At 39.1% G+C, this 12,727-nt stretch overlaps 1 long non-coding RNA gene across 1 annotated transcript in view; it reads left to right on the forward strand.

Annotated features, from left to right (window-relative positions):
- Window positions 1-12,727, forward strand: part of LOC103010119 (uncharacterized) — a 99,834-nt gene that overhangs the window by 22,372 nt on the left and 64,735 nt on the right. Inside the window, exon 3 of the long non-coding RNA XR_451335.2 lies at window positions 12,230-12,340. This is a non-coding gene — a long non-coding RNA (uncharacterized LOC103010119). The remainder of the gene's footprint in view (window positions 1-12,229; window positions 12,341-12,727) is intronic.

Genomic DNA, 12,727 nt, shown 5'->3' on the forward strand with positions numbered 1-12,727 from the left:
GGCTTTGTCTCCTGTGGACACCTTAAGATAACAGTCATGGCAGGGACAGAGAGGGGCTAGACCCTGTTTGCGTAAAGGATCAAGAGGTCATATATTTCCCATCCCTGGGGTAAGGGAGACACTGCACATGCGCAGAAAGGCTCCTTGGGGGTCAAAAGTCAGGGGACAATGCCAGGCCATAATGAGTCTTGCTTCTCCCAGATGCCTTTGTGTTGAGATCCATCTTGGCTGAAGGGTGCATGCACACGTAGGGGGAGGGTCCTAAAACAAATTAGCCAGGGGATACAAAACAAGATGATTGGCCAGAAGGTAAACAAAGCCCCAGAAGAACTGGCCTATATAAATGACTTGACCGCCTCTTTACTGCGCTCCTCCTCATTAGGGAGGACGCCCACACCCTTTCTCTACGGGTGTGCATCTCTGCCTTGCTTCTGTCTTAGCAAACTGTTTCTCTGCGTGCTCTCCCACTTGTTGTTGTGCTGTGTCTCTAATAATAAACTTTGTACCTGTTTTTACAGTTTTTGCCTCCATGAGAAATGCATTTTTCACTGGGGGCAAGAGCCAGGGGGTCTGGTGGCTAGGATTCCTGGTTTTCATTCAAGCTACCCAGGTTCAGTTCCTGGGTAGGGAATTAAGATCTTGCTTCAAGCAACCGCTCACTGCTGCCTCTCCGAGATAATCCCTTTTAAGGGTTCAACCGATGAAGTGAGACCCACAGGTATGAACTGACTTGTGTCATCCCAAAATTCATATGGTGAAGCCCTAACTCTCAGTGTGACTGTATTTGAAGATAGGGCCTTTAAGGAGATAACTAAGGTTAAATGATTTATAAGGGTGGAGTCTTAATCCAATATGCCTGATGTCCTTATAAAAGGAAGAGATGCTGGAAAAGCATGTGCTCAGAGGAAAGGGCCATGTGAGAACACAGCTAGAAGGCAACCATCTGCAAGCCAGGAAGGGAGGCCCCGACAGAAACCAACCCTGGTGGCACACTGATCTTGGATTTCCAGCCTCCAGAACTGTGAGCAAATAAATTTCTGTTGTTTAACCCACCAAGTCAGTGGTATTCTGTTATGGCAGCCTGAGCAGACTAATATATCTGCTAAGAATAATCTCCTTTTCTTTGAGTAAATTGTGCCATATAAGATAAGCTAATCATGGAGTTGATATCTCATTGTATTCACAAGTCTCTCCCACACAAGATGTGTGGATTATAGAAGGGTGTGGATCATTAGGCGTCGTTTTTTAGTCTGTCTTTTACAGCTTATAGCAAAAAAAAAATATGGAAGCAACTCAAATGTCCATCAATAGGAGGATGAATAAACAAAGTATGGTACATCCATACAACAAGTTACTACTCAGCAATAAAATGGAAGAAGTGTTGATGCACACAACAGCTTGGATAAGTGCTGAGTGAAAGAAGCCAGTCTCAAACGTTATATACTGTATGATTATATATACATACAATATGTAATTATATATTTATATATATATGCATATATATGATATATAATCACATATAACCATATATATATATATATATATGTGGCATGGCATTCAGAAAAAGACAAAACTATAAGGGTGGAGAATAGATCAACGATTGTCAGGGGTTTGGGTGGGAAACTATTTGACTACAGATAGGCTGTATGAAAAAGTTTTCTGGGGGCATGGGACTGTTTTCAACCCTGATTATGATGGTAGTTACGCAAATCTAAACGTGTTAAAACTCATAGACCTGTACAACAAAAAATCAATTTTACTGCATGATAATTTAAAAATAATAAAACTAATTTACCTCTAAGGATATCTTATAAATTCCATGAAGTGACAAAATGAAACATTTTGTAACTTTTAAATTTATTGATAATAAAAAGTAAAACTTTATAGCCACAATCTTGACACCTGAATTATTAAAATTCAGAAAATATTTAGAGATGTAGAGCCATTGGATTAATAATTTAAATTTTTTTTACAACCAAAATGCTAAATTTTCAGATGAATTCCTCAGGAGATTGTGGCCATTCCAAGCTACATTAAAATGTGGTCAACTTTACCACTCCAGAAAAGGGTCTCGACTTGTATCACATTTTACCGAATCACACCTAGAACTCCTTGTTGCAATGTGTTAATCCACCAAAGCAGTCATACTATTGTCTATTACTCTTTTAGTTTCACCATCACATCTTTACTCCACACAGAGATACATTTTATTTCAATGCCTATGTCAGATTGATAACTGGAAGTGATATGTCACTCTAAAATGAGGAAAGCTGTCCACAAGCAGTTGCTCGAGAAGCTAAAAATACATTTTCACAGCTGACGTGTTAATGGGGAAATTAACTCTGCCAGCAACGTGAAATGAGAAACTCAAGGCATTTTGAGCATTTGAGAGGCAGCTGATCTCCATTTCACTGGTATTTACCCTTGCTGCGCTGGGACCTCTGGCTGGGGACCAGCCTGCGACCTCTACTGTGACTGTAAGGCCCCCAGTCCATCTCTGTGCTGAGGGCAGAAGACTGGAGGAACCAGCAGGGCTTTCAAGATACATCCTTCCTCCTACCTCCCGCGGAGAGAGAAAACAGCGCTTTTCTGTGAGGGGAAAACCTGCTACTCTATGCACGAATGAGCTAGATGTTGTCAATAAAGCCTTCGGAAAGAAGGAAGCCTAAAAATAATAACCAGCTCACTTGGCAGATTTCCCAAGATATTAAAGCAGCATCCTCAGTTTCAAGGCCACCGTCTCCACCGATTTCTCCCGAAGTTCACTAGGTCAGGGAGCTCTAGTGCCCGGAGGAGCCGGTCAGGGAGGAGGAATGTCGGGGGAGAGTGAGGAAATGGCCACAGGACTCGAAGATACGAAGATGCACGGGATAAGAGGCTCAGCCTTGCCTTCGAGTTGCTACGGCTCTTTCTTCTTGGTCCTGAGTTATCCTTTTTGTCTATTTTCATTGACTGAATAATGGCATCCTTGCAAAAATTCACTCCACCCGTTGCTCTGTGATCACAGAAGGGCAGATGTATCGTAACTGGATCTTCATTGCTGTCTGAGGTGGAGCACGTCACCGCTTTCAGAGTAAATGAAGAGGATATACTGAATTCAGAGCAAGAGTCTCCTGTAAATGAGCACACGTAGTCTGGAGCATCGCCTAAGTGTAGACTGAGTGTAAATGGCCTTCGGTGGAGTATGTAAATAATTCATTAGGCAGGAAATGAGAATCGGCCATTTTACTATTAGAAACATAGTGATATTCTTTTTTTCTTTATAAGAAAGCTTTCCATGACAGAGGAGAATCAATCATCTGATCAAATGCCTTTTCGGCCTTTTGAAACAGCAGAGTGCTAATGCATTTTCCCTTCTTCCTCTTCATAAATGTGAATTCTTATTACACACACACTATTGTTGGTAAAGAGAAACTACCAGTCTGGCTTCAGAGTGAGCAGGACACTCTCGGAGGTTCATTAGAAGTATAGCAGATTATTATATATATTATATACACTAATTATATATATGGTAGATGATATATAGTATATACGGTATAGCATATATAGTATATACTCTGACCTTATGTGCAACAACTTAACCCCTTCTCTCAATATTTTTAAAAAGAATTTTAAAGTCCAATACTTCAAGAGTAGGATTCTAATTCATTACAGTGAAGGATTTTTTTTTTCAGAGTATCTGAACTGGCAAATCTGTACTTGAGCAGCATCAACCTTCTGAACTCTTTCTCTAGTCTCTCCAACCAAAAAACACAAGTTTCCCTAAAATTCCCTGAGATTAATTATCATATAGGCATACACACATACACCTGTATTTGCTGTGTTGTATTAACACTTTTCGAATTTAAATCATTCCCAGAAGGGAAGGTTCAGTTACTTAATAATCAGTTATTATTCCTTTAACCTTGATTGGGAGGAAAAGGGGAGAAAGTTAGACAGAGACAGAGGCAGAGGAATTAGGAAAAGTTGGTTCGAAAAAGAGAAATTTGAGACAGGGGCAGCAGGAAAGAATTTCCCTCTTTGGCCTACAGCGTTTACCACAAGTGTTGCTGATAAAGTCTTCGATGAGAGATTTCTGGGGATTTGGGACTGGGAAAGTCCTGAGGTGTCAGCACTTAACTCAGGTGTCTGTGATTCACAGGAGCCTCCCAGAATTATATTACAAGAAAAATGTAATGGTGTCTGTCTTGGATTTTGTGATTTTTACCATTTTCTTTGTGTTGTTCTATACATTCCACAATGTAGAAATTATTCAAATATTAAATACTGTTAAAATGATCATTCACACAATTTTAGGTGTTATCATAGATTCAACTCTGGCTCCAAGCAGGGCTCACCATTTAATGAGTTACTCCTCAGAATTGTTAGCACCTTAAAAAATAGCACATTGATTTTTCATGATTATATAAATAATATTATTAGGGAACTTAGATAAGCTAGAGGAGTAAAAACAGATTTAAAGGATGTACCTATAACTTTATTGTTCCAATATCCACAGTTAACCAACGTTAATACTTTATATATTTTCATATTTTTATTATAGAACTAATGATGATAATAATAATAATGGTTAAGTGTTTTCTTTGTGCCAGACCAGTCTTAAGTATTAAATGTATTAACTAATTTACTGTTTACCCAACCCCACTTGTATGTATATCATTACCTCCATTTTACAAGTGGGGAATCAGAAGCCTTGCACAATTGGGTAACTTGGCTAAGGTCCTGTAGTTAGAGATACAGCCGGGATTTGGGCCCAGGGGGCGTGGCTTCAGAGTCTCACTGTTTAACCACTCTAAGCTGCCTTAAATGCGTGCGTGCGTGCGTGTGTGTGAGTGTGTGTATATCTTGGGTGACTCATGGATTTAACCAATATACAACTTAAGGCTTGTAGCCCAAAGCTGCTTGAAAACCAGTCAAAAGGGTAAGTTGGGTAATCTTCCCTTGTCACCATATGGACATTTTGACAGATTCTATGACTTGTTTGCATCTTCTCACCAAGAAAACCTCTCAATAGAAAGCCCCAACACTTACCGTCTGCTGGGTTAAAATTGTTCTCCTGTCTATACATCCCTAACCAAACCTGGATTTTATGTACCCATCTAAAAAGAGAAATTTGTATTTCAATTTTGTATTTCTTTCATTGTATTTAATTTTGAGCATCTTGCCATGTGATTGCATTTTTTGTGTGTGGTTAGTGTGACTGAGGAACTGAATTTTTAATTTTATTTATATTTTTTCCAGCTTTATTGAGATACGATTGACGTATAACATTGTATAGGTTTAAGATGTACAGTGTGTTGACTTGATACAATTATATATTGTAAAATGATTATACAGCATAGCATTAGCTTACTCCTCCATCACATCACATAATTACCATTTCTTTTTTTGTGATGAGAACATGTAAAATCTACTCTCTTAGCAACCTTCAAGCATATAATACAGTATTATTAACTATAATCACCATGGTGTACATTAGATCCCCAGAACTTACTCATCTTATAACTGGAAGTTTGTACTCTTTGACCAACATCTGTCCATTTCCTCCACCCCTCAGCAACTGGTAACCAACATTCTAGTCTCTATTTCTATTAATTGGGTTCTTTTATCATATAGTATTTATCTTTCTCTGTCTGACTTACCTCACTTAGCATACTGTCCTCAAGGTCTATCCATGCTAGATACCGTACACCTTAAACCATACACAAAAATCAACTCAAAATGGTTTGAAGACTTGAACTTAAGACCTGAAACCATAAAACCCAAAAAAATAAACATAGGAGAAAAGGTCCTTGACAGTGGTCTTGGCAGTGATTTTTTGGATCGTCAAAAGGCAACAAAAGCGAAAATAAGTGGGACTACATCAAACTAAAAACCTCCTTCTCAGCAAAGAGAACCAACAACAAAATCAAAATTCCATTCCTATGAAATGAGAGAAAGTATTTGCAAATTATATATCTGATAAGGGGTTGGTTAATAGCCAAAACATATACTTGTACCACCTGATAGCCAAAAATTAAACAGTCTAATCAAAAAATGAGCAGAGGTACAGAATAGACATTTTTCCATAGAAGATGTACAAATGGCTAAGAGCTACATGAAAAGGTGCTCTACATCATTAATCATCATGGAAATACAAATCAAAATCAGAATGAGATATCACCTCACATTTGTTGAAATGACTATCTTCAAAAAGACAGGAGTTAACAAGTATTGGTGAGGATGTGGAAAAACAGAACCCTAGTGCACTATTGATGAAAATGTATATCAGGCAGCCACTATGGAAAATATTATGGAGGTTCCTCAAAAAATTAAAAATAGAACTAACTATATGATCCAGCAATCTCTCTTCTGGGTACATATCCAACGGAAATGTAACTAAGATCTCAAAGAGATATCTGAACTCCCAAGTTCATTACAGCATTTTTCATAGGAAAAGCATTTTTCCAAGATACGGGGAAAAACCCCTAAGTTTCTATCAACAATGAATGGATAAAGGAGACATGATTTTATTTATGCATATATTTATGCATATATATGTCACATATTTTATTTATATGTTATATATATAATATGTATATATATATATATATAATATATATATATTTTATATATATATATATAATAATATCAGCAAGTGTGATGCCTCCCGCTTTGTTCGTCTTTCTCAAGATTGCTTTAGCTATGCAGGATCTTTTGTGGTTCCATAAGAATTTCAGAACTGCTTTTTCTATGTGAAAAATGCCATTGGAATTTTTTTTTTATTGGAGTATAATTGCTTTACAGTGTTGTGTTAGTTTCTGCTGTACAGTGAAGTGAGTCAGCTATATGTATACATATATCCCCTCCCTCTTGGACCTCCCCCCCCCCATCTCACCCATCTAGGTCATCACAGAGCACTGAGCTGAGCTCCCTGTGCTATACAGCAGGTTCCCACTAGCTATCTGTTTTACACATGGTAGTGTATTTATGTCAAACCTAATCTCCCAATTCAGCCCACCCTCCCCTTCCCCGCTGTGTCCACACGTCCAGTCTCTACGTCTGCCTTTCTATTCCTGCCCTGCAAATAGATTCATCTGTATCATTTTTCTAGATTCCATATATATGTGTTAGCATACGGTATTTGTTTTTCTCTTTCTGACTTACTTCACTCTGTATGACAGACTCTAGGTCCATCCACATCGGATAAAGAAGATGTGGTACATATATATAATAGAATATTACTCACCCATAAAAAGAAATGAAATTGGGCCATTGGAATTTTTATAAGGATTGCATTGAATCTGTAGATGGCTTTGGATATTATGGGCATTTAAACAATATTAATTCTTCCAATCCATGAGCGTGAAGTATCTTTACATTTATTTGTGCCTTCTTCAATTTCTTTCATCAACGTCTTATGGTTTTCAGTGTACAGATCTTTCACCTCTTCAGTTAAATTTATTCCTAAGTATTTTATTCTTTTTGATACTATTGTAAATGGATTTGTTGACTTAATTTCTCTTTCTGATAGATCACTGTTAGCATACAGAAACACAGCTGATTTATTTCCTTCCCATCACCAGATCCTTCCTTATGTCACCAGGGTTTTGGCAATAGCTGTGTCCCTCTAAGGCCATGCCTCATTTCTGATAGCCGCTAGTATGCATGACTAGTTCTTACCAGACTCTCCTAACACCCTTTCTTCTCTGTGCCACCTCAGGCATAAGAAGTAATGCCTCTCAGCTGACATTAGTCTTTGGGGACTTCATAATTGCTTGTTTGTTCTTTAAACCTGCCCAAACCTATGAAAATTGTCCATTCATTATGTTAAATTTGACCATTTGATGGAGGCTTTTCTCTACTTCTGGACGCCTATCTGATACTCTCATTTATCCAAAGGTTCTTATAAAGAAATGTACGGTATAAGCTATGCAAATAGAGTTATCATTAGTAGAATGTAGGCTTTAAAATATTCACTAATAACTGTCACAGAGAGAATACAGTAAATGCATTTAGTAAGAATTTTTTCAAGGGGAGTAGACCCAGAACCTTCTATCTATACATTCCCTACCCTCTATCTCCAAGGGATCACCTACAGCCAGACATTCTAAATTCTGAAGCCCTGAGATCAGCTTTACATTTAATTTCTTTTCACCCACATGAACAGCCAGTTGCCAAGTCTAGCCATATTTTCTGTGGCAGTGCTAGATTTCACTCAAAGCTCCTTGTCCAAGTCCTGACTCTGGCTTTCTCTAAACCACGATATAATTTAAAATTATTTTCCATTTGCTATTTTAGATATTTTGCATTGTCACTCACAGAAATTCAGGAGCACCCCAGGGTTGGATATAAACTTGTAACCTTCAACATTTCTGCCTACAAAGTGTCAATAACATATTTGTCCTTATCTCTCTTTATCTTTTTACCCTGAAAATTCTGTTTTTGTTAATCCCTTGAAATGAGGTCCCCCTTTTAAACCTAACAACCTTTGAATAAATCATTCCAAACTTATGGGTACAATCCTCAATTCTTTTTTTTTTTTTTTTTTTGGCTGCGTTGGGTCTTCGTTGCTGCGTGCGGGCTTTCTCTAGTTGCGGCGAGCGGGGGCTACTCTTCATAGTGGTGCGCGGGCTTCTCATTGTGGTGGCTCCTCTTGTTGCAGAGCACGGGTTCTAGGCGCACGGGCTTCAGTAGTTGTGGCATGTGGGCTCTAGAGCACAGGCTCAGTAGTTGTGGTGCATGGGCTTAGTTGCTCCGCGGCATGTGGGATCTTCCCGGACCAGGGCTCGAACCCATGTCCCCTGCATTGGCAGGTGGATTCTTAACTACCGCCAGGGAACTCCCCAATCCTGAATTCTTGATCAGAAATCATCTTCATCAGTTCCTATATAGCATACATTTCTATAGAATCATAGACTGTAGAATACTTTGGAAAAATTAATGGTAGTTTAGTCTAACCATTAACTTTTTACTGTTTTCCCATTTAGCTTTCTTCAATCAGTGTCAATTTTGCCAACCAGAAGAACTGTTTCTCTATGTACAGCTTGCTGACCAGGGCTACCTGTGAAGGACACTGCCTTTGAGGATAGGAATAAGAGGAGGAAGTAGCCAAGACCTGCTGCATGCTAAACGGGGTGTCACTATTTATAGTTTTCATTCCAGAGTGCTGTACCCCCCAAAATGAGCCAAAATTGGGGAATCAGGAGAATAGTGTAGAAGTCTGGGCATAAAATTCAAGAATGTATCTTTAAGGAGTTAAGCACAGGCAGGAAGAAAGCAGCAAAAAGGGAAATGAAATATAGTGTGTGTGATGGATAAAATCCTCTATCCTGTATATTGCCCTGGTGTGCCTCACTGACAGTGGGTGGGACTATAAAGGGGCCGTCTTTTCATTTGGCTGTCCTGTGAGGTGCTTCTGTGTCAGTGCTTCTTCAGAAGCGGGAGGGGTTTATAGGCTGTCACCCCATGGGACATCGGCAGAAGACCTCAGGAGTCCAGAATGGCCTGAGCATCCCTTCCTGTGTCTTGGCATCCCTTCACTAATGACTGGGGTAGGCAGGTTGCTAAGAGAAGCAGAGAGCTGAACAGCTATCTGTGAAAGATCTGAGTTAAAGTCCCTCAGGGTTTAACTGAAAGGAGGCAAACTAGCCTTATGAAAGAGAGAGGTAGAGGGAGAGAGAGAGGGGAAGAAAGAGAGAGGGAGGGAGGAAGGAAGGAAAGAAGGAAGGAAGGGAGGAGAAAAAGGAAGAGGGAGGAACGAAGGAAGGAAGGGAGGAAGGAAAAAAAGAAGGCAGGGAGGGAGGGAGAGAAAGAAAACTAGAGTACAAAATAGGCAACCAGAGCAGAAGCCACTCTGTGTCTGGGAAACTCAAACGTAGGGAGCCTGCAGCTTCGGGCACCCTTGGTACATCAGATACGAGGATTAAAGAGGCAATATATTTTGCCAGACCTGGGTATGAAGCTAATAGGTTACCAGCTGTGGTCAAAATCTAGTCAAGATCAGAAACTAGATGTGGCTGAGCATACAATTTGAGCAATCTCAGTGTGTGCAGCTGAGTGAAACTCTGATAAGAGAGGGATGAACACTCCCTATTAAGCTGAGGAGCACACAGTGAATAGAATGATTATTGGTCAATATTCATTGGTAACCCAAAAGAGTATTAGCAATTTAATCACAGTGCGAATTCTCATTAATTTTTGGTGACTTACAAAAAAGCACCCTTAAGGGAACTTTTCATTCTTCCTATTTTCCGCTTGCATTTCACAGTTTGTCTTTGGGCATATCAAGGTTGGGAATCCCCAAATGTTTCTCTTTGGAAAGAATTTGAGTGGCTCTGGACAGATGGAAAATGGACCATCTGGTGTTATCACTGCATGCGTTGTTAAGTCTAGATAACATAAGGGTGATTGGCCAACTGCCCAGATAACACCACCAATTCTCTGGATTTACTGATTTTTTTTTTTCCCAAGAACTACTCTTCATCATGGGAATTTATTTTCAAGCAGAACATTGTTCTGATTTGCTCAGAAGAAGAAAAACAAATTTAAAAGAATGAAAGAGCAAGATTTTAAAATGCAGTATTTATTTTTTACTGCATGTCTCTGACTAACCTTTTAGTTTCCTAGAATTGTTAAAGTCAGCAACAGTGGGACCTTAACAGGATCAAACCTTATAGAATGATCCAAATACTATACACTTGAGTGAATGTGGTATATCTTTTTTTTTTTTCTATTTGGTATATATTTTTCCAAACAAGGAGATTCCTTTTGCAAGGCTGTCATAGTGGAATTCTCACTAGATGCCGTAACATACTAGAAAAATTTTTTTCCTTTACTCTCTTTTTTATAATTTATTTATTTTATTCATTTATTTTTGGCTGCGTTGGGTCTTTGTTGCTGCGCGCAGGCTTTCTCTAGTTGTGGCAAGTGGAGGCTACTCTTCCTTGCGGTGTGCGGGCTTCTCATTGCAGTGTCTTCTCTTGTTGTGGAGCACAGGCTCTAGAGCGCAGGCTCTGTAGTTGAGGCGCACGGGCTTAGTTGCTCCGCGGCATGTGGGATCTTCCCGGACTAGGGCTCGAACCTGTGTCTCCTGCATTGGCAGGTGGATTCTTAACCACTGCACCACCAGGGAAGCCCTTCCTTTACTTTCTTACCTGCTGAGTCCTCAAGAGGTATAAAAAATAAATAGCTACAAGTACAGCAAAAACGAAGTCTAATGATTCCAGAAAGGGTATCACTAATTGGACTACTGTTGTCAAGTCACCTTTAAAGAACTGTTTGCACAGTGACCTACAGGCACTTTATGCCTTGAAAGAAACAGGTCTTCTGACCCTAATACATTGCTGAACCTGACATTTAAGAGATGACCTAAGTAGGATCCCAAATAAAAGACTCACCCAAGGACTTGTGGACAGAGACCATAACTTTCTTGTCCATTAAGTTTTCTGAATACTTAATATAGAGCTTGATATAGAGTAATAATTCCAAGAACAAAAGAACAAACTATTTTCCTATCTGACCCCACCTCTCTCCTAGATTTATTTTTTCTCTTTTATTTCTCTTGTTTAACAAGCTTTTTATTTCATTTTATCATCATTTCTTTATCTTACTGTTTCTCCTGATATATATGGTCCCAAATTTCCTAGGTTTGACACCAACTTTTCTCTAGGTATGCTTCATCTGCCCATTTATGTTTGATGCATTTTTAGCACCCATAGGTAGCATACCCCTGGGCATGACAGGGTCCCAAACATACTCTTTTCTTCACATGTTCCTTGTAGCTTACTCCCCCCAACAATCAAAAATTCATGTGCCAGGAACCACCTTATCTAGATTCATGGTTCCTAAAGAAGATATAGTTCTTGTGATATAATTGATTGAAGAAGATAAATTAAGGCTTATTTTCTGAAAATTGTCTTTTTTATGACATAACTTCTCAACTGAGGCTGGACAAATATGATTGAGGCCAACTTTGATATCCAATGCCATTTATTAGAATTGACTCCTAGAGCAGAACATGAAATGAGAAGTCAGCAACTCTTAATGGCCAACAATCTATGTCGGGGCATCTCCCATAGACTAAATGTGTCCATCCCATCCACGATTCATATATTAAATCCTAAAGCCCAGTGTGATGGTATTTGGAGGTGGGGCCTTTGGGAGGTGAGTAGGTCATGAGGGCTGAGCCCTCATGAACGGGGTTAGTACCATTATAAAAGAGAACCCAGAAATCTCCTTTGCCCTTTAGGACATATGAGGCTACAGTGAGAAGACTGCTGTCTATGAACCAGGAAGTGGGCTCCCACCGGACACTGAATCTGCCAGCACCTTGATCTTGGACTTCCTAGCCTTCAGAACAGTGAGAAATAAATTTCTGTTATTTATAAGCCACCCAATCTATGATATTTGTTATTGTAGCCTTAGAAGACTAAGATAGCACCCTTAATAATTTTTCTAATATTTCAGCCTAAATCATGTACGTGTTAGGGGTATGTGGTTTATGTTGATATGATGAGTTGCAGCCATCACAAACCAAACTATTTCCTTTTGACAGTTTCCTTAATCTCAACAGAGGTAGGTAAATTCAAATGCTTTTCCAAAAATGGTTGTATCTGGTGATGTGTTGCAAATAACGTAAAGGAGGGGTTGTAACAACAGATGCTTGATATAGAACTACCTGTTCCCTGAGTCATTTTGAGAAGGGGAAATCTTATTCCCTTAAGATTGAATTGCAAATTCAGGCTTC

Source organism: Balaenoptera acutorostrata, chromosome X, assembly GCF_949987535.1.
Source record: "Balaenoptera acutorostrata chromosome X, mBalAcu1.1, whole genome shotgun sequence".
Classification (NCBI taxonomy): domain Eukaryota; kingdom Metazoa; phylum Chordata; class Mammalia; order Artiodactyla; family Balaenopteridae; genus Balaenoptera; species Balaenoptera acutorostrata.